This window comes from Amblyomma americanum, chromosome 1, assembly GCF_052857255.1.
Source record: "Amblyomma americanum isolate KBUSLIRL-KWMA chromosome 1, ASM5285725v1, whole genome shotgun sequence".
Taxonomy (NCBI): Eukaryota; Metazoa; Arthropoda; class Arachnida; order Ixodida; family Ixodidae; genus Amblyomma; species Amblyomma americanum.
The window spans coordinates 272,555,739-272,576,942 of record NC_135497.1 but is presented as its reverse complement, the minus strand read 5'-3'; the positions used below and the strand labels follow the sequence as shown (position 1 = coordinate 272,576,942).

Here is a 21,204-nt window from a genome sequence, read left to right as displayed (position 1 = left end):
AGTCTGCTGCAGACAAATTGTTATTAGGGGCACAACACAGCACGGCATGTTCACGTCGGAGATGTGCATCATAGTGCTTTATGGATGAAAATTAAATGAGGAGATCGTAAAAGATACAAAAAACTCATACACGAAGCTTTGACATCAATCTGAACGTTTATCAGTTTGGAACAATATTTAACACAATTCTGAGAAACGCCAACCGGCAACAATAAACGCTGAACAAACGATAAATGTTCTGCAATGTCAGTGACCTCAATTTAGCCGGAAGAATATTTAGCGCTGCCCAGGCTTTCCGAAAGTCCGTTGGGGCCCAAGCTTTGAATATACTCGGTAGTTTTTTGCGAAATCTTGAAGTTTACAACGAGCATTTTGTGCCTGCCGTCTTTTATGTCCCACTGTCGAGCAGACGCCGCAATATACCCCCGGTCACCGACATGAGCGACGCCAGAAACTTGGTAGGCCTTGCTTACACTGTCATTGGCTTCTGTCCCTATGCCCAGCCGCCTAGACTGGGTCATGGAACGGCGGTTGCACGGCGGCCAGGCTCAAGGCAACAAAGGAGATCATCACGCAATTCTCGGTCATGCCGGCGCGAGCAGCTGCTTGGCCAGAACCGTCCTTGCAGTGCCTGGTGGTGTTCTACCGTTGTGCCGTCGCAGACGAGCGCAGCAGTCTTCGGGATGGAGTCGTGGCAACACTTGACAGCGCTCTCGGCTGTCTGGATGGCCAGCTGGCACGTGGGAAGTGGGATCACGGCCACGAGCACCTGTGCCGGCTGTCAGGAAGAGTCAGGTGAGGCACTATCGCTGAGCGGCGTGGACTTGACCGTCGTGATGGACCCAGCCTGGGCACGAGCCATGACGTTCCTGTTGGCCATGGGAGCCTTGACAGCTTACGCCTGGATGGGCGGCTTGGCTTACTTGGCGTGCCGCAGACTTCGTAGAAGCAGGAAGCACGGGCCTTTCTCTTGAATGCATCTGAATCACCCGCAAAACCGAGAACTACAAAGGCGTGTATAGTGCTTGCCGAGCTTGATCCTCGTGAAACAAAGCCATGAACCCGCTCGTGAGGAAAGTCCACGTCAAGTGCCACTGATGGCGATGCCACTGCGGAGACTGCTGCACATTTTGAAACTTTCTGCATACAGTCGCGAGTGAAAAAGATTACCATAGTGGTGTGATGACCCCCATAATGCGCAGGTCCACACGGGACGGAGAGGCAAAGAGACACCGTATGGCTCAGTTTAAACAAACAGGTATATTCAATAATTACACATGATTAAGATTATACATCAGAGGCTAGGGCGTCCGAGCTTACGTGCCGACGACTTCATGGGGGCGATGGAGTGGCTCCGGAGTTGGGCTCGAGCGGTTGCTGGCAGAAGCTGCACGCCGACGGGCTTCGGCGCTGAAGGCCCTCTTCGCGAACGATGTCGTCCTGAGCGTGCTTGCAGTAGAATTTCAATAGTCGTCCGTTTCTTCGAGGATGGTTCACAAACCCTTCCTCTAGTGTCGTTCGGCTTGGAAGATGAACAGGAGGCGAGCTTGTAGATGATGACAGCAGAGCATAATTTTACAACATACATATACAGAGTTAAACTGGAAAAAGCAGAACTGAATTTACAAAAGAACAAACTTTGCACTACTTTACTCATCGACCGGGCAGGTTAGTGCCTAAGTAGCATCACATTACATGCTAAGCATGGAGCCCCAGCTCAGACTGGACTGCATCCGTTTACATGTGCTTTTAAGCACTTGATTAACAAAGGACTAAGGGCGGTCATTTCCAGTGGCCCGCCCAAAGCATCAATTCTCCAATCCAAAATAACATGCGAGATGGGGACCACCCCTTGGGTTGGGCTTAGCCTCGAACCCAGAGTCTGTTAACAATACAAACTAAATAAACAACAAAAACGCCACCACTCTCTCTCAAGTGAGAGTATACACAGGCTCTCTCTTCGGAGCTAATTCACTAGCGCCTGTCTTTCCACATTCTTGGCGAGTACTGCCTGTCCGCCATGACAGGTGTCCGTCACGGCCCTTCTGGGAATGCGCTTTTGTTCACGAGGCACGGCGGGAAGCTGTGGGTGCCTTCCCGGCGATAGCCCACGTCGAAAGGGGAAGGAGGGAAAGAATGTTGTCTTCGCGGTAGCGCATAGCGTCGGCTGTGGTACGGCGCGCTCTGGCCCGCTGACAGCTCCCTTGTCCTGAAATGTGCCCTGAAATTGGGGAGGATAAAGCCTGTTTCCCCGCGGCGGCGGCGGCGGGTCCGGTTGTTCTGGTCGTCACTCAAAGAGCATGGCTGGGTAATTGATGATGCCGCTGTCATCTGGGTCTCCGTCTACGCCGCGCCGTGGAACGCGGAACCTCGCAGCCCACAAGGAATGTCACAGTGGCGTCACCTGAGCAGCGAAAATCGCACCGCACGCCTGGCGCGGCGTCGTGCTTCGCGAACACGCCCGGAACTTTTGAAGCCGTAGCTTCACCACTAGCTGTAACGGCCTGAGATCGCCGTGTACTTTCCTTGACCTTCAAGGCTCAGCCAAGGACGAGCCTTCAATTTATAAGCTTGGAGAACCAGTGAATAATCAATCGTCAGGTCAATACAAAGGTCAAAGGTCGGTGTCAATTGTCAAGGTAATTTCAAGGTCAATAAAAGGTCATCACAGTCGTCAAGGTGAACCGAAATCAGGTCATGTGATCGACTTGAGTAGTGTCACCACAGTTTATCCCGAGAGACAAAAGAAACGACCAAAGCATAGCATAACGAAACTGCCTGGCTAGACCGTCGTGAAGCTACCTCTTCTCTCGGTTTAACGAGAGGTAAACCACCGTTAATTTTTGTTATCGGCGTGTTCGTGACCGCAGCGCCGAGTGTTGTTATCTGCCGCTCCTGTGGCACGTCACTAGTGCTAATCTTTGTTTCACGCGACTGTACAAATTCTTTGAATGCAACTTAGCTTCAAGGGAACTGATGCCACGATATTCGAGCGTTAGCTCTACTTGCGCTTATCACGGACTCGTCTGTCTGCATTGAAGGCCAAATTGACCAATACAGTTACCACGTGACCGCACTATATATCACATAGCAACAGTGGGCGCTGTTATGAACGGGATCCACACCGGCGATTAAAGCGAAGATTCATCGACCGGGATGACCACGTGGTAGCGGCAATTTCGCCAGATCGGTGACACCACAAGGACCTCACGAAAAAAAGATGTGCTGGGAACCGGCCTGCGGAATCTTTCCCATGCTCTTAGGAAGTGGGGAGATGACTTCCCTTTGTTTCCTCGCAAGACGCGACCGACGGTGGTCAGACGACAGGGGAAGAGGGCAGCGGCACTTCCCGAAATTAACCGTGACTGACAGCTTCGGACGAAGTAGCAGCGGACCTCTGAAACCTCCTAGCCCTTTCCCACGGGGCTCCGCGTACTATGTGCTGTGTCACTCTTCCGATCTATGCCTCGTGTGGTGAAAGGGGCGGAGCCTCTGTGCATTTAACGAGCGTCCTGAGTACCAACGTTCGCTCTGGACCTTGGCGACAAGCTTCATCCAGTCGCTTGTCGCTATGAACTCTTAATTGCTGACTCTTGTTTTTCTTTCGTGAAATATGTAAATAAATTTCTTCAAAGTGCCAGTAAACCTGTTTGTGTTTTTGGTTTCCCAGCCTTCAAGTTCAATCTTTCCTCGGCGCGAAAGCTCGGACCCGCTACCCCCCGAAAGAGCCCGGGTTCGAGTAAACCCCTGCGCCACGACAACTGGTGGCAGCGGTGGGATCCGACGCCTTTGCGCCCTAACAGCGCACAACGCTTCAATTTCTTTTTCTTACACCGAAGTAATTGCCTCAGGGCATAAAAGGGTATGTAATTATGGATGGTGAGGATGCTTAAATAAATGAAAAAAAGGTTCCCTGATTTAATACACGTACTTTCGATCCGTTATACAGGGTGTCCCAGGGTTTACATATATGTCGCGGCGCTTTAAGACGAAGCGACGCAGAACGTTTGAGAGCACTGCAACAGTGGCACGCAAGCAGGCATGCCACGTGGTATTTTTGGTATTTTGCGGGCATCTGCAATGACCGAAAAAAAAAAAGCCTATACGTAATAGATGGAAAATCAGAAACTGTTCAATGGAACGTTTTGCTGACCATTGCACAACTTTCTCATTGCAATTTTTCGCCTATCTTCATTGCTGGCGACGTTGGTTAATTTTATCGACTAATTATGCAATTAAGCACAACACAAAAATAGTGCGACTTGCCCCATATACAATAGGCAGCAACACGCATCTGGCCTAAAGCCCCAACTCCATGCACACATCATAGGCGTACGGGCGGAGCGCATACGCGCACGGGAGTACGCACGGGCTCTCGGGGACTTTTTTTTTTATGGCCTGGAGCAGGTGGGGTGTGCGGCAAACGAACGAACGGTATCGTATATTCGGAGTGAAGTTAAGCCGCGCAATTTTTCAGCTTTTGCCAACGGTTCCGGAACACCCGTTCGGCATCAGCAGCGCATATCCGCGGTACCGGCACGCGGTGAGTCGTAGTTGAACACATGCCTGACGTGCTTGATGCCGAAGCGTCTAGGAATAGGCAGAGTATCACCACATGTGCGGCACCGAGAAGCCGAAGGTCTGTGACTCCGTCGTCACCGTTTCCTGCCTCGATTCCCGGCCGCCTTTACAGCCTCGTGGTACTCCCAAGACGACCGCGAGCAGCAGTACGGAGTTGTGGATGAAGTCCGCTCCAGCGGCTGCTTGGCCGGAACTATGGCGGCCCCCTGGATGTGGCAGCCGTTGAAGCGCAGTGCCTGGTGGTGGTGCTCCGCCGTTGTGCCGCTGCGTATGAGTGCATGCATGGAGCCGTGGGCACACTTTTGTGCGTACTCGGCCGTCTCGATCTAAAACCTCGTCGCCCACGACGAGCATCCCGGATGCAGAGCGTGCCAGCAGCTGCTTCGCCAGAACCGTCGTGTGGCCGCCAGGATGGCCGCCACAGAGGCGCAGGGGATGGTGGTGTTCTGCCGTTGTGCCGCCGTAGGGGAGCGCAGACTTCCGCATGGAGTCGTGGGCACACTTCCGCAAGTCATCAGCGGTCTGGATGGAAAGGTCGCGCGTAAGGATGCCGTCACCGCTACAGGTAACTGCTCCAGCTGGTGCGTAGGTCGCGACGAGTCACTGTCGCTCACCAGCGCGGATTTAGCCGACGCGCCGGACTCTTGTCTGGGCACGAGTGGATAGGTGGCTGGCGCTTGGGCGTGGGGTGCTTGGCGCCCCGCAGGCTTAGGAGGAGCTTGGAACACAGGTCCCTGCACGAAAGGCTCACATAGGGCCTGAAAAACCGTCGGTTCCTCACTTCTACCTCAAAGTTCTCCAGCCTGACGAAGTTCATGCCCGCAGGACAAAGCTTTGATCGAAGCTTTGAGAACGATTAAAGGGGCCCAGAAGGGGGCTCTCAATAAGCTTGCGATATGTCTGAGATGTTAAAGACGCCGCTTCATGATTATCGTCCAGCAAGGAATATTTTAATGCGTTTTGTGGAAGCTGAGTTATGTTGCAAGACAAAATTTAAACTTCCGCGTCTTCGCGCCTTTCCCTCTCCTCTTGCACGCCGAAACACCAAAGAATTTCCCGCTCGCTTCTGAGGTCTCGTACGCGGCATGGACTCTCGTTGGCCTGTACTCTTCTTAGTGCAAGTATTTTAAAGCCAAGTTCAAACACCCCTTTCTGCGGCCCCTTAATGTCCACGTCAGCTAGCACTGATGGCGACATCACTGCAGATGCCGCCGGGGTGCTTTGTCATTCACAGATCCACGTGAGGCGATTTGGCGTCGACTTTTTTTTTTTTCGGCCAGCGAGGGGAGTGAGTGCGGGGTCGACTTACACGCGGCAATATACCGTATGCATTGCACGTTATGACCTTTGTAGACCGTATGCATTGCACGTTATGACCTTTGTAGAGTTTTTTTTTTCAATTTTAAGAAAAATGTCCCCAGATTACGCGAAAAAATACGGTATATACTAGTATGGCACGGTCATTAGTCTTCAGCATGTGGGTTATGGAGGGCTGGTTTTACTGTCAGGTCCAGCGGGAAATTGCCTTTTTCTGCCTGCTGCAGGCTGTTCTGTCCACCTGTCCACTTGTCGCCTGTTCACCTTGCACATTAAAGAATATGTGAAATAATCTGGAGCCTTGTACTACGGTGTCTCCTCGTTCCTGTCTTCCTTGTTTTGACTCGATCCCTTAAACCGTCTTCCCTCACGGCGGAGTTTAAGTGTCCGCCAAGAATGGGGCAGTTACTAGGTTTTTACAGTCATTAATGTTTGCATTGATAATTTTGTTCTCATGCAAAACTCCGCGAGCGCTTTGTAAGTAACCGCGCTAGAGTTATCCAAATATGGATGCGGTTCGTATACGAACCGTAGTGTCGTAACACAAAGAACACTGATTGGAGGATTATTACAATCTGGCAAAGAGCGTCGCTGGATCAAATATGTGCCTGAGGTGATGGTTAGCTCGCTTCTATCAATAAAGGACCAGGCGGCAGGTTCTCATAAGCAGCAGAAACTAATGGATATGCTTATCAACATGGTAATATTGATCAAGCAGAAAGAGTTCTTAACAACAAAGAAGCTATGACAGAACATTCTTATAACAGTCAGAGGTGTGAATCAAGGCTTATTGATAGTATATTGCAGGGTTCGTTGCAAGAAAGTGTATCTTGAAAACAAAATGTCGTGTGTGCATGGATCAGCTTCTGTTACGAGCTCCCGATGGCAAAAATTTGAATGCTGCCACACTGACAAAAACATGCAATTTTGGTGGCTTGTTCTACCTCGCATTGAGCCTCTTCAAGTTTATCAGTCAGCTGAGGACGTTTTCGCAGGATGTTTAAGCTCTGGAGGACTGCATCACGACAGCATCATGGATGTGCTTGCTCTTCTGAACAAGCAAGGCATGAACCGCATTAGATGTGATCAGCACTTCAAGGAGCTCACCTCAAATTTGACATCTTTTGACCAGAATACATTTTTTTGTGAAAGGTCTAAACAAGTCTCGTGACTTCGCCCGAAGGAAAGCACAGCACCATTTAAAGTTGAGCCGTGTGTAGAAAATTAAGATGCAAGATTTCGTAGAGGACTGAGTGGGGCACTTTATATATAAATAAAAATAGTTGTGTCATCCATATTCGCGTATATTTTTTAAGCGGGGAGGGGGGGGGGGGGGGGTTGGCTACTGCTGCCTTACGACTGGGGTCCCGTGCACAAAGTTTGCCTGACCTATTGTAGGCGCTTCTCTCAAGTGGAAAGTTGGTATTAGATACATGAACTAGAACAGCACTTTTACTAGGTACAGCCTTTGTCAAGAGCTCAGAGCTCACGGGGTTTGCTTCTATGACGTATAATGGGGCTCCTGCAGCACTTTTGGTCGTTCAGCCCATTCGAGGTAACGGGACCAAAGACCTTTCCTTCAGGAGGTATGGAACGCTGGAAATGCGTTACGAGTTATGCGGTGTGGCTCGGAAGCGAACCCGGTCGGCTCTAAATTTTTTACAAAGGCTCTACTTGCACTTGTGCTGCAAGTAAGTCCACTTGCTCGCCCTTCTAAACATCAGCGTGCGCTAAAAGACGCCAACGAAAGCGTTCCGTGCGACCGCGGCACGCTCCTCGCCGAACCCTGGCCTACTCCCCGTCGTGGGTGTGTGCCATGTCATTAAGGCAACAACATCGCAGTCACTGCATTCCGCTAGGCTGTTGCGTAATTCCGTGTCGCAGCACCGTGCAAACTAAACAAGATCGCGGATGTACACGGGGGAGGGAGCTCAACAAAACACGTTGTGGGGCTAGTTGGCGAAGCATTTTTTTTTCGGAGTTCTTTATAGCGCTACAAAACACAAGGACACAGGAAGAAGTACACAGGACGGGCGCTGACTACAACTAACTGTGTAAATTGTAAGCCTGTGTAAATTTCCAGGCATTTCACTTGCTGCTACGCATTGTTTTGGAGTTTTTTCTTATGGGGTGCGTGAGGTCACAGAGCATTTGCATAATTCATTTTACTAAAGAGGAACAATGCATTAATTTGAACATCACACGGGCGTTACGCAGCGACTTCCGTGCGCGGCAGCAAACAGCAGCCTGACCGCGAAGAGGCATTCAAGTGCGGTTGACTGCAGCGCCAACTACTTCCACGCTTAGCGGCATTTCTCCGCGGCGGCTTGTCGCGCCACTCAAAAACATTCCAGTACACTCTACCTAGGGTGTTACTTTCCCGCAGAGCCAATGGGGCCGTTTTTTTTATTCGAAGTCGACGGTGCCTGAGAGTGGTGGTAAACGAACTGATTGCTAAAAACTTCCTGAGACGAGCTCAAACAAGCCGATCCAGAAATCCAATATGGCGGCATGCGTTCGGCCAGCTGTTCGCAGTCGGTGGCTCGCGCGGTTGTGGTGCTGGCGGGCGTTAGCTGGATTTAAGCTTCGTACACACATACTGGTGACTAAATGCTCTCGCGCTGCTTTCCCACATGATTTCCTATGTACTTGCGTTGTTTGCAGCGTGTATTTCGACGTTCTGGTGAGGTAGCATGGCGGTGGCGAGCGGCGCGACTGCATGACAGCCGGTTAGGGCGCTCGCTCGAGAAGCAAAAGTGTAAGCAGTTCTGTGCAAACGGTAGTTCATTAAAGAAAACACCAGTATTCGCAATGGATGTATAGAAGTGGTGATTTTGGCATCAGTGGCATGCATACCTCGGCATCATGAGAGGTGGCTCAATCACACTCACGGCGACTTGCACTCGCATCCACTCTCTCACATTCATGTCCCCTCACAAAAACTAACACTCACAGCCACTCACTCACACTCATGACCACTCGCAGACTACCACTCATACTCGCATGACCAGTCGTACTGACAACCACTCGCACTCATGACCACTCGCTCTCACAACCACTCATTCATACTCACTATTTTCTTGTTTGCTGACAACAGAGAGAATGAGGGATTTACTGCCCGCGGAAAACTGCGCTTGTGGCTGCCCTGGCATAGCCTGAGTCAAAGATGGGGTGGTGTGCTGCCCGGGCTCTGTTGGACAGTTTGTACAATTTTCACAGTTTAAGTGCTTGAAACAAGGGGTCACTTATGCAATTCCATGTCCCGAACCAATGCTACGCAAGAGTGCTCCCGCGCTTGCTGCTGAGACAATGAGTGCCTGTTTAGCGTCAGCAGCTAAGGTGCTCGGACACGTTTTTTGAATGGTGTCGATAGACGTGTGCAGAGTTCTCAATTAGGGCGAGCCAAGTATCAGCGCAGCGTCCCCCCCCCCAACCTCCTCTCACCTAGGCCCCTATGGCCAAAACGGGGCGCAAAAATGACGAATGATAAAACATGTATTTCAGTGTGATAGAATTGCAAAATATAAAAGATATTATAGAGCTGTAGCTTTTACTTTAACGTGTAACGTCGACAGAGGAATGTATGGTAGAGGTAAGCAGATGGTTTCTTGACACTCCCTGAGTGAACTAGAGACGGAATGCCTTAGCGTGCTTGTTAACGACTCAACAAGCGGTCTTGTTTTCACCGAGACGACTTGTAGGCCACCCCAACCACCCCAGCCCTCAGTTTCCCGTTCTCTTCACATTTTTGGCTATGATGTCTGTCAGACGATTTTTTCTTCACTGCATTCTCAGTATTGGCACTTTGAAGAGCAGAACTAGACTTCATGGTACCTTTAGGTAAAACAAAATCTTGCCCTGGCTTGATTCTTATGAGCTTTCATTCACTCGTACTGCCTTTTTTGCAATTTTTTCTCAAGTGGAAAATTGACAGTACTGAGATACATTCTATTTCAGATCCTTTTTCGGAGTATATAAGACTTCAGTTGGAACTGTACATCAAACCTATCAAAAAGGGTGCGGCCAGATTGGTTGCCACCTCGTATCCACTGCTGAAAATCGCCGCAAGATTCCATCACCATCAGCACGAAACAATCATTTCTGGCACAGATTAAAGCATTAAATATTACCATTTTGGATATCTCCTTGGGCATCAAAGGTGTTACCATGTCTAAAGCTATGCATCCAAAACATAAAAACCACAAGGGTGATTTGTGACGCAGGGCCCCGTCAAGTGCATGATAGACACAAGAACCTCCTGTATTACTCAAAAGCACACTTGGCTTTTGCTTTTGTTTCCGGGCTTGAGCCGAGCTGGTGCATTTCAAGAGCTGGGCCAAGTCGGTATGCTTTTCACGTGTGTCCGGCCCAATTAAAAGAATACAGCCGGAGCAGAGCTCTACAATGTGCACACCCGGGCACAGAAAAAACATAAGCGTCCACTGCAGTACTCGAGATCCCACCTTACGCTCGTTATTGCCAAGAACCGGACAGTTGTTGTTTGAGAAGCAAGCATTGCAACTCTGAGTGTATGACCGTGTGGGAAGCGTGACAACACGCACACCTTTTCAGCAGCGGCAATTGAAATTCGTTCAAAGGATCTGATAAAACTCGTAGTTGCTCATTGGACCCGCAAAAGGCCAGTGCCCATGGCAACCGTGAACTAAATTGCGAACAGCAACGAAAGGTTCCCGTTCCTGTGCCAGCAGACTCCTCTGTTTTGGTAGTCCAAAGACATCGGCATGATGCCTTATGCTGCCTCGAGCGCCCTTGGTAGTGAATATTGCTTCCCTCCGCTGTCAACAACATGAAGATAGCTGAGCGGATACTGTCATTGTGAAATATATGCGACCAACTTCGCTGTCACGTCCACCCACCACTCTCATCCACTCGGCACTCAAGCCCACTCACAACCACTCACATTCACTCATAGCTCATCTACACTCACCAGTCATCTCTACTCACACTCATGACCACCCATACTCACATCCATTCACTCGCACCCACACTCACGTCCACTCACACTCGCAACTCACTTGCACTCACACTCAAGACAACCAACACTCACATTCACTTACCCTCATAGACGTGAGTGTGAGGGAGGCGATATGAGTGCACTCATGAGTGAGTGTACGGGACTACGGGGGCATGGCAATATTAGTGACCGCCACGCTAAACAATCAAAATGCAAAAAAAAGGCCAGTATGCTTCAACAAGATACCGTACTATCAAGGTAAGTATTTTATATATAAGCAAATGTGACATCAATCAATATATGTTTATACACAATAACTCTGTGAAGATTCAATAAATAGCAATGAAGTAAAATATTTCACATGTATTGAAATATATCGATGTGTGGCAATGAGTATACACATACAGAGAGCTAGTGAAAGGTTTCAACCTTTGACTCTTGAAAAAAAATTCACAGTGCATAAGTAGACCAAAGACAACACAATATGCTGCAGTGCTATAGCTTAGTATACAGACACCAAGAGAAGTTCATCTTGGTGACGTTGATTGCTTGCATTGTTTGGGGCGCTGGCTTATCTGCTACACCCTATTCAGGTTACTTGTTTTTTGTAGATACAAAGCGCAGGAAAATATTACCAAGGCAGGTCGAGAAACGACTTTCTGAAAATTTGCAGAACAGTTTTGGCGATTGCTGGCGTACAAGAGCAATAACCAGAGGTCATTAATTCAGTTTGCAGTAATGACACACCGGGGGTTAACCCAAATAGTATTGCATCTGCCACAATGTTGGGTGATTTACTAAATGGTAAATTGCAAGCGGTCCGTGTACTGCACAGTGTCCTTGCATGTTGAGACCCCACACAGTGCAATAGAGCATGCCGACAACTGCTATGTCCTTCATAGCCCATGTGTTGCCTTGGGACATGAAACCGCATATGTTACAAATTAAGGAAGAAATTTGCTGCAAAATTTACCAATCAGCAACCCAACAAAATTTTGGCCCACGATCCTTTCTCAGGATACTCCTTCGAATTAATTTATTTTTAATTACCATTTAATTCTGAGTTGCAAGAGCATTTCAGACGCTTTTAACTCATTCTTTCAGTATGTTTCTCAACATCACAGTTTAGTCCATCATTCCTGTATGCCGAATCAGCTTCAATTGATCTGACAGTTTTCTTGGAGAATGTTGTGAATATGATACTGAATTTTGATGTCAAGAAATTAAGCGGGCCTGATGGAATCTGCAATGCATTGCTCATTAAATATTAATTATGGTCATCTCGTTATCGACATATTCTTGTTATTATATCTTTTAGTTCTGGTATTGGACCCAAGTCCTGAAAATTTGCAAAAGTTCTGCCTTCATTCAAGTCAGGCAATAAGCAACATTTTGAAAACTACAAGCCTATCTCGCTGATTACGTCATTATGCAGAATGCTTGAGCATATCATCCATACACACATCGTACGATTTCTTGAATCGAATAACATTTTATCTAATGTTCATCATTGCTTCAGGAGAGGTTTTAGCACATCTACCCAATTATCAGAATTCCTGCACTACATTTTTCATAATTTGTACTGTGGTTGTCAAATTGGCACGCTTTTCATTGATTTTTCAAAAGCTCTTGACACTGTGATTCATTGTAAGTTGATGATCAAATTAAATCTTATATTGGAAGAGTTCAGCCTTAGTAATCTGGATCTCTAATTTCCTCTGTCAGCGCTTTCAGTTTGTTAACTACAGTTCAGCCCAGTCCTTCATCGCCCCCGTAACCTCTGGTGTTCCACAAAGCTCGGTTTTACGACCTTTATTTTTTCTTTTGTATATAAACAACATGCCTTGGAAAATCGCATCGAACATTCGCATGCATGCTTATGATTCTGTTTTATATGACATTGTTCACTCTTGAGATGATCATTCAAACATTAGTGAATCATTTTCTAGCTTCTGTAGGTGGTGTGAAAGTTGCTAGATCAATAATACCCTCTGTAAATCTGTTCTCATGACATTCAGTACTAGTTCCTCTTAATCAATTTTTGATTAATCTTTTCATAATATACCCTTTCGAAGGGTGTCTGGGTACAAGCATCTAGGAGTTATTTTTACCTCCCACTTATCGTAGTCCAAACACACTGACTTCATTTGTAATAGAGCCCTAAAGATATTAGGATGTCATAGACGAACATTACTGCGGCTCCAAAGGAAACTAGGTTACTAATGTATAAATCCCTAATCTGTCCAATTCTTATCTATGCTTCCTTTGTGTGGACCCTAACAGAGATTAGGAAGGTAACAGAGATTAGGAAATCTAAGTCCATCCAAAGGAAATCAGTTCCCTTGATATGTAATAGATATCGCCATAATTTTTTACCCTCATCTGCCTTCAGTCATTACAAATAACTACCCTCGCCAATCCCCCCCCCCACCCCCCCCCCTCCCAGCAACTAGAATCGTTGAAATTTCCACACTGTGTCGTTCATTTGCAATACCGACTCTCAAGCGACAGGTACATCACGAGTGCGATATAGCACCATCAACAAGAAGTTATCATAATCTTAATCTTTCACCTTACACTACTCGCACTAATGTGTTTAAACGCAGTTTCTTTCTGTGCACTATGGAACATCGGAATACACTGCCCGGTCCATTGGGTTTCCTCTCGATAGACAGATTTATGCAGGCCATAACTGATTTATAATCTATTTACTGTACCAATGCTCCCAATTGGTGTAGTGTTCCCTATGTTTTCAACTTTGGTGTTTTAATTGTTAGTACCATGTCTTTTCATTTGAATGTATACCTCCACTGCTGTAATAGCCTCTGTAGGGGCTGCAGTATGTCCAAATAAATAATTAAATAAATCGCTAATACAGCTGCTTTAAAAAGCACTTCATCATAGTTTGAGCATGCTTGTTTCCCACGCTGCTTGTTTCCCACGTCAGCCAAGTCACATCTTATGCGCACACCCTTCTTAATTGTTCCAGAGCCGAACACATGATCCAGTGTGTTTTTTCTGCCTGTGGATTCCAGACATCGCTAATTTTCCCAACAGCACAATACAGTGCAACTGTCATGACCAGTGGTTGGCATATTGTATACCACAAAAGCCTTGGGTTCTGCAGAGTAGTTTTTGGATTTTTGAGCAGCTGAAGGCATGCATGTCTCAACATTAAGTTTCACAACTTTATTTTTACACTAATCATGATATAACAGCTCATAGAGACTGATTTCAGTATACAGCCAGTCATTCTTAATTGAATTCTCGCATTTCTTGAGAGGATGTATGGCTATTTGCTTGAACAGCAAGAAAAAGAAGCAGCACGGTGTTCTCTGGCACCTTTTTTAAGCTGTTAGCATTTGCCAACAATAAGTTAAATCAAAACCCCTGGTCATAGCAATGCTCAGACTAACAAGGCACACAAGGCTTCCAAAAAGCAGCCGGGATTTTGTAAAAAGAAGTAACGCAGCAAAAGCAATCAGTGCCGTATAGGTGCAACCAGAGCAGAATTATAAACAAATATGTAAATTATAAACATAAAATAAATAACACAACAAAATTTCAAGAGAGGGCACATAAGCAGTAGGCAGAAATAAAAAACCAAATATTTTAATCATATACTAACACAATGCATCATGAATATCAATAGTTAATTTACGCTTCTTTCTGGTGGGAGCACTCTGTTTCAACTTTGTATCTATGCTTCTGTTCACGAATATGATGTACCCATGCAGACTTGTGTGGCAGCTTAATTTTAAAAATTTCAACCTGCAGCCTGCGGAACAGAAAATACCTTCCCAGTTTGGCATCCTTTCAACCAGATTATTACACACATTTGGTATGTGGGCACACTACATGAATTCTTGTCTGAAGAGGGAATCAATTACCAGCTGAAACAGTCCATTGGTTCCAACTGGAATTCCAACTGGTGTCAAGTGGAACCAATTGGAGTTACTGGGTTTCAAGTGGCAGCAGCTTGTCCAACTAGGCTTGCCAAGTGGCATTAACTGAAACCAAGTGGAGTTACTGGGTTCTAATTAGCAGCAGCTTGTCCTGCTGCTGTAGGCTCATGATGTTAGCTGGAACCAGTTGGAGTCACCGGGTTCCAGTTGGCTGCAGCTTGTCCAACTTTTTATCTCGAATTGGTTCTTGAGATTCCTATTGGACATTCTAGTGGGCTACAGAGGTTTCAGGTGGTCGGTGTCATAGCTACATAGTGCTCATTATTGACATACAACAGTGAACTAAAGAGGTTTCTGTTAAAAAGATATTAGCAGCTTTACCTGCTGAATTGTTTTCATCATTTCCACCACCACCACGGGCGTGAGTTTATGAAATAATTTCGCTCAATAGACAAGTGTCACTGGCTTCAGCAGGTGAGTCCCATTAATGGAGTATACAAGTGGAAGTAAAAGTGTGTTCTATGGATATGTGTTGAGCTTATGTTCCTTGTGTGTTTGCTCGGCTTCACTTTCCTAACACTCTGCAATTAATTTCCCTCTAAATTGTAGGCGCAAGGCAGAATGTTCCCCAATGGCCTTAGGAAAAAGATATAATTGGTACCAGTTGGAACCAATTGGTGTTTGAACTGGCCCCAATTGGAATAATTCCAGTTGGAACCAATAGACTTTTTCTGCTTAGTTCCTTTATATAATATAGACATTCTTCAGAGGTTGCGGCAGGCCCTCAGATCAAGAAAGCTCTACACAAGAGTGCTAGCGACACGGTACACAACATTTCCATATACTTTATGAGGGGCATGTTGTGAAGACCATTGCACTTTGTATGAATTGGAGCCTTGTGGCATGCTGTGGCCTGTGGTTGATGCGCTGGTTCGTGACAACATTGTGGAAACAATCTCCAAGCTGATGAAGAATGCATTTGTAGTCACTTCGCAGTCTCCTTCAAAAAGTTTGAAAACTTGGCCAATCCAGATATGTTTTAGAGTGGCGACAGATTGGTGCCGATTGAGTGTCTCATTACACCCCTTTTTTTACGAATAATTGTTTAAAATGTGTGCAAAGGCTCTTGAAGCCATTAACAAGTGAAATGATGAGTAAATTCAATTCCTTTTAGATAGTCTACGGCAGGAGCAAGGCTTTGATTGTAATCTGCCAACCTTTGATGGAGTGCGGATGCTTGTCCAGAGGGCAACCAGAACACCTTTGGGCAATCCTATTTAACGGGATACCCAAAGAAGACATGATGTTTGAAGCCCTCAAACACAGCGCACCACAACCTTTTGCACGGCTTTTTCAGGGATGAACTGTTCAGGCTGTCAAAAAGTTACCCGCCCTTTCTGCAAACTCTGCTGTAAATTTGGCATCAACAAGAACCCCTTAATGGTGATGAGAGTGATAAGTGCCATAGACACGGACTTCCTGAACACTTGTGTGGCATACTTAACTCTCATGTCAGCAAAGGGCATCCTGCAAATGCGTTGTTCTTTAGTTTCTTTGGCAATGTGTTTTTAAAATGTTCAGTTGGTGTGTTCCAATATAGCTCGTGGACAGGATGGATGAACATTGTTGGCAGGCTGACATCGTTTGACTCTTGATCACAGGTGACTGCTGTCACCAAATGACCTTTTGTTTCAAGGCACTGATTTAAATCCAGTAGCAGCCTGCATGTTGCAAGAGCTGACGATTCCTTGTGGGCTGCCACAAAGCCTACTGCCTGAATCCAAGCTCTTGATATGCCGGACGCTGCCATAACAAGAGCTGTGTTTGCCATACAAGATGTTGTTGTATTCCCGTCATCTATGAAACCAATTACAATATCTTCTGATTGATCACACATAAAATCTCTTTTCAAAGCTATTACACCGAGTAAAAGAAACATGCTTTGTCTTGCAGTGGCCAATCTTTTGTTATTGATTCTAATTGATGGCACCTGGAGTGATATAAGGTTTCATTGGGATGTCTGCCAGGCAGCGCCTCAGCATTGTCACATGTGGCAAATTAAGCATTTCTCTGAATAATCGATAAGATTTTGGGGAATGAAAGAACATACTGAGAGCAAATTCCTTGATTTCTTTTTATCAGTGCTCTTTGGATTTTGAAAGAGAGCTGAGCCTGACGTGAAAAAACGTCTTGTAGCAAATGCGGTTAAAGCTCGTTTAGAGCCTCCTGATGTCTTACTCGCCTTGTCTTGTGCCTTTTTTTTAATCCGGCCAAGTGCTTTTCTGTATCTGTCGCTTCGAGACTCTTAGTCCGATTAAGGATTTGAGGTGTGCATGCAGATGTCTTCTCCTCCCTCTACTTTTTGGTGTTACCGGTGCAGGTGTCACCATTGCCTGTCCAACACTGCCCTTTCTGGCACCACTGAGGTCACTGGGCCAGCTTCAGCTGCAAAAAATATGAAAGAAAACAAACATACATCTAAAGAAAACAAGGATACAACTCTTGCAATTTATTGGATTTTGTATTAGTTCCTGCTCAGCTATATAAGCGATATTTACAAAAATGCGACTGTGGCACATTATATTTTCTCATGTGTCTCGTTCAGCTGCTGCGCATTCATTTACATGCACGACATCAAATCTGGTGGTGCTATGTCCAATGCAGACTGTGAAGAGGCATGCCACACCCACCTTCAGCTTAGGCTGCTTTTGTTAGCTGCAGCTGGGGAGTGTTGTAACAAGTGCAGGTGGCAGGGGGAGGGATGCCTCTCTTCAATTCAATTGCCTATGCATCACCTCTTTTCATTCACTACTGAACTGGGCTTTCCCTTCTCAATGTGCCTGTCTGGCAGATTAACGCGATAGCTACGCTGTCCTCGTGCATTTCTCTCGTCCGCTATGCCAGAAATTTGACGACTGACATTCATGTAAACATGGCTGCGACACAACTGGCATCACCAGTGCTCTATATGTGTTGCATTATCAGCAAATTAAGAACTTTGAATTTACTGCGCTGTGTCTGAACAATGTGTATATTTCATGAAATGCATGAATTATGCAAATAGGGTCAAGAAATAATTTTTGCATTAAAGTTAAACTTATAGACTACTACAGACCTGTCAATATCCATCACAAAAATATCAAGGTGACCGGTCCACAGTTTTTTATGCAGATGGAAGAAGAGCATTTTGCAATAAATTCTCGTGTTTTGTTGGTGCACATAGCATCACATAATAGAGTGAGTCCCATGGTGCTGTTGTGGGCACTCGATCTGATGGGTGTGCTTGGGATAGCACCTGTTGAAAAAGAACAAATACACTGTAGGAGGCTTGAAACCAGGTGTTTCAATGCTTAGGCGTAATTTTCTTAAATTAGCTTTACAGTGTGTGTGTGAAAAAAAATATTAATGGGGAGGGAGCGATAAGATGGGTACAGAAAAAAAAAAGTGTCCCCGCGCAAAAGGCGCTGCCTCTGCCATAAAGATCCCGAAGCGCCCTGGGCCACTCCTTCCCCCAACAGGCGGAAGAGCCGCGGAACTACGGAAAAGCCATGACGAACTAGGCGAAACAGTTTCTGGGAGCTCAGGAAAGCAGACACGACAACAAGGCACGAGATAAGAGACGTCACGAGATAAGAATACTGCGGAGAGTGCGGTGCCCTCCAGTATATGGTCGATCGTGCGCGCTGATAACGAGAAGCGTCAGGGACAGCCGGCTCGGAGAGTTCAGGGAAAGGTACAATGCTTAGAGCAGGCGGCAGGTTGTACCGTGTGAAAGCGGTGGCTAGAGCGGCGCCACTACGGAACACCTAAAAAAACAACTCCAACGGCCTTTCTGTATGCAACTCACGGCGCGCTTAATTTCGGCTTTCTAACGCGCCGCGCCAACCTTCTGGCGTTAGTGAGGCCTGCGCGATAATTTTGGATGCGACGATCACACCGCGGCTGCAGTAAACACGCACGTATTATGCATATATGCAAGTACTAAATTCCGAAAAAATTATCCAATCTGAAGACTAATATTAGTCCCCTCCTCTGACGACGTTATAGGGTGCGCAAATTGGAATCACCATATACAAATTAGGCTTTCAGGACACGAACACCTGAGGGGATTTGCTCTTTAAACGCAGTAAGATACTTCAGATTAAGCCAGGCAGTGAGGAACATACACACACAAATGTAAACAAGCAAAGTAACCAACGGTTCCACGCATAAGATTGTCGGGCTATCTCAGACTGTGCAGCACGGCGCCTTATTTTGATCAAACGCGCCTTGCAAAATCAATTAAAGCCGCTGCTGTAAAACGCACCAGGGGAAATTCGTTGTATTCCATCACCGATTTCAAATCGAAACGGTGAACAGCGACCAAAACAAAGGCCCAAAGGACGCCAACGGTTTCGTGAACTTGTTACGCAAAGAGGGACATAATAGGCAGGGAATTCATAAATACCTGAGGTGGGCAGGAAGTCTGAAGAAGCGTTGTCCACTGTTGCCGGATGTGCTGCACCACTTTGCGCAACAGTACGCAACAGTGCGAGTTTGCGCTGCTCCCGTGTGTACGTCGCGTCGGCAGCGTCGGAAACGTGAAGTTTAGTTTCTCCTACTTTCGCCCGCGCAGTCGTCTGCAGCTGCGCTGCTCGCGGCGCCACTAGCGGCGCGGAAGCGATGCGTCATCTTCGCAAACCATTTCTTTGATGTCTTATTTTTTAATGCTTATGGCTACTTACGATTTATTTCTTGAGCATGTTTTTATTGTCTGTCATGGTCAAGAAATGTTACTTTTATTAAGCATAACATCAGCAGCGTCTCCCGCCGCTACAAAGATCGCTGCAATCGTTTCGACCGGGGCGGCACAGACGGCACGGACGCGCAACTTGCGAAATGCTGCCTGATGTCTTTTGGCGATCGCCCGTTGAGCGTCTAGCTCTTAGCTACTCGTCATAGCCTCTCAGGTGCCTGTTGTGTGCCATCTGATATCTATGGACACGTGCATAGCAAATGGACCACGCTTGCCAGGCTTTCACTATGCTTGCATTTAGCTTCAGATTGGCCTGGGTAGACTTTACCAAGTTCTAGCGGATTTGGGTAGGCGTCAACCTGCAATTAGCGCCAGATCGACTCCTCCTTTTTACTGAGTTTGGGAGTCCCCATCTGAGCATTTCTACATAATTATAGCACTGTGTGATTTCTCGGTAGGTGGTCATCCTATCCTTTCCTGACGATAAGTGTTCTGTTCAAGGAGGGGGTCTGAGATTGCCCGGAAAGGTATACGTCGTTTTGCGAGCTCGCTGGCTCCTTCATTTCCCCTGAGGGCCTGGTGGTGCCGGAGTGCATATTAGTAAAATCTGGCGCTCCATTGGATTGTTTATGAGGATTCAGACCGCCTCAGCTTAGATGCGAACCCCGTTCTAATTATTTATCGCGCTTTTGGACAAAAACAAGAAACGCTTGCACTTCGGTGCCCATCTCACATACTTCGAAATGTGCTCTCGCCCTTGACGCGAACCAGTCGAGGCGTTCGGCGATAGTTTTCTGTTCGGCAGAGCACCGATTGCAGCGCCCTTACTGCTGTGTACTGTAACTAATGGCCGTACTACTTTTTTATACTTTTGTCCAGGTAATATGTCGCTCCTCTATAAGGCATGTATAGTAACACATACATATACAAGAACACGCATGCGTGCGTGCGTGCCCACGCACAACATGCGCACTCTCTCTCACACGCGCTCTCTCCCTCACGCACACTGAATCTCATTTTACCTGTTTAACGAACACCAACCGCGATGGCTCAGTGGTGAGAGCGCTCGGCTACTGATCCGGAATTGCTGGGGTCGAACCCGATCGCGCTGGCTGCTTTTAGAGGGAAGCGAATTGCTAAGGCTGCTTGTGCTGTGCGATGTCAGTGCACGTTAAAGATCCTCAGGTGGTCGAAGTTATGTCATAGCCCTCCACTACGGCACCTCTTCTTTCACTCCCTCCTATACACCTTTCCTTTCGGCGTGGCTCAGGTATCGGCAGATATGCGAGACATACTGCGCCATTTCCTTTCCCCAAAACAAATTTTTAAATTTTCCGTTTAGCCAACGGAAAAATTACTACGACGACGAAACCGTTGCATTCAACCTAGCGGGTGTCACAACTTATATCCCCCTCGTGCTGAAAATGAAAAGCCCACTTGGGGCCCTTTTCGAGATTTGAAGGCGCAGGCTTCTTTCATACGCCTTCCACCCCGGCGGGCCGACAATGGGTCAAAATTACCACTTCCCGCAGCCGAGCCGAGGGCTGTAACTTATGGCCAGGGTCGAAAACCTTCAGATGCATTTCACCTCGGAAAAGACGAGCGTCAGGACGGGAGAACTCTTTTACCCATTAACAAAACCGGAGGGTGCACTACGGCACCGACGATGGGGCCCAGCACTTCTCGAATCC

At 46.9% G+C, this 21,204-nt stretch overlaps 1 protein-coding gene across 2 annotated transcripts in view; it reads left to right on the top strand.

Moving 5' to 3' along the window:
• Nucleotides 1–486: 486 nt before the first annotated feature.
• LOC144115083 (uncharacterized) overlaps nt 487–21,204 on the top strand; it is a 263,914-nt gene continuing 243,196 nt past the window's right edge. The window contains exon 1 of one of the 2 annotated variants that reach the window (XM_077649229.1): nt 487–795. The gene's annotated coding sequence lies outside the window, so the exon portion shown is untranslated. Of the gene's footprint in view, nt 796–4,868; nt 5,147–21,204 lie in introns of those variants that run through there. The other variant, XM_077649227.1, reaches the window with a different exon arrangement.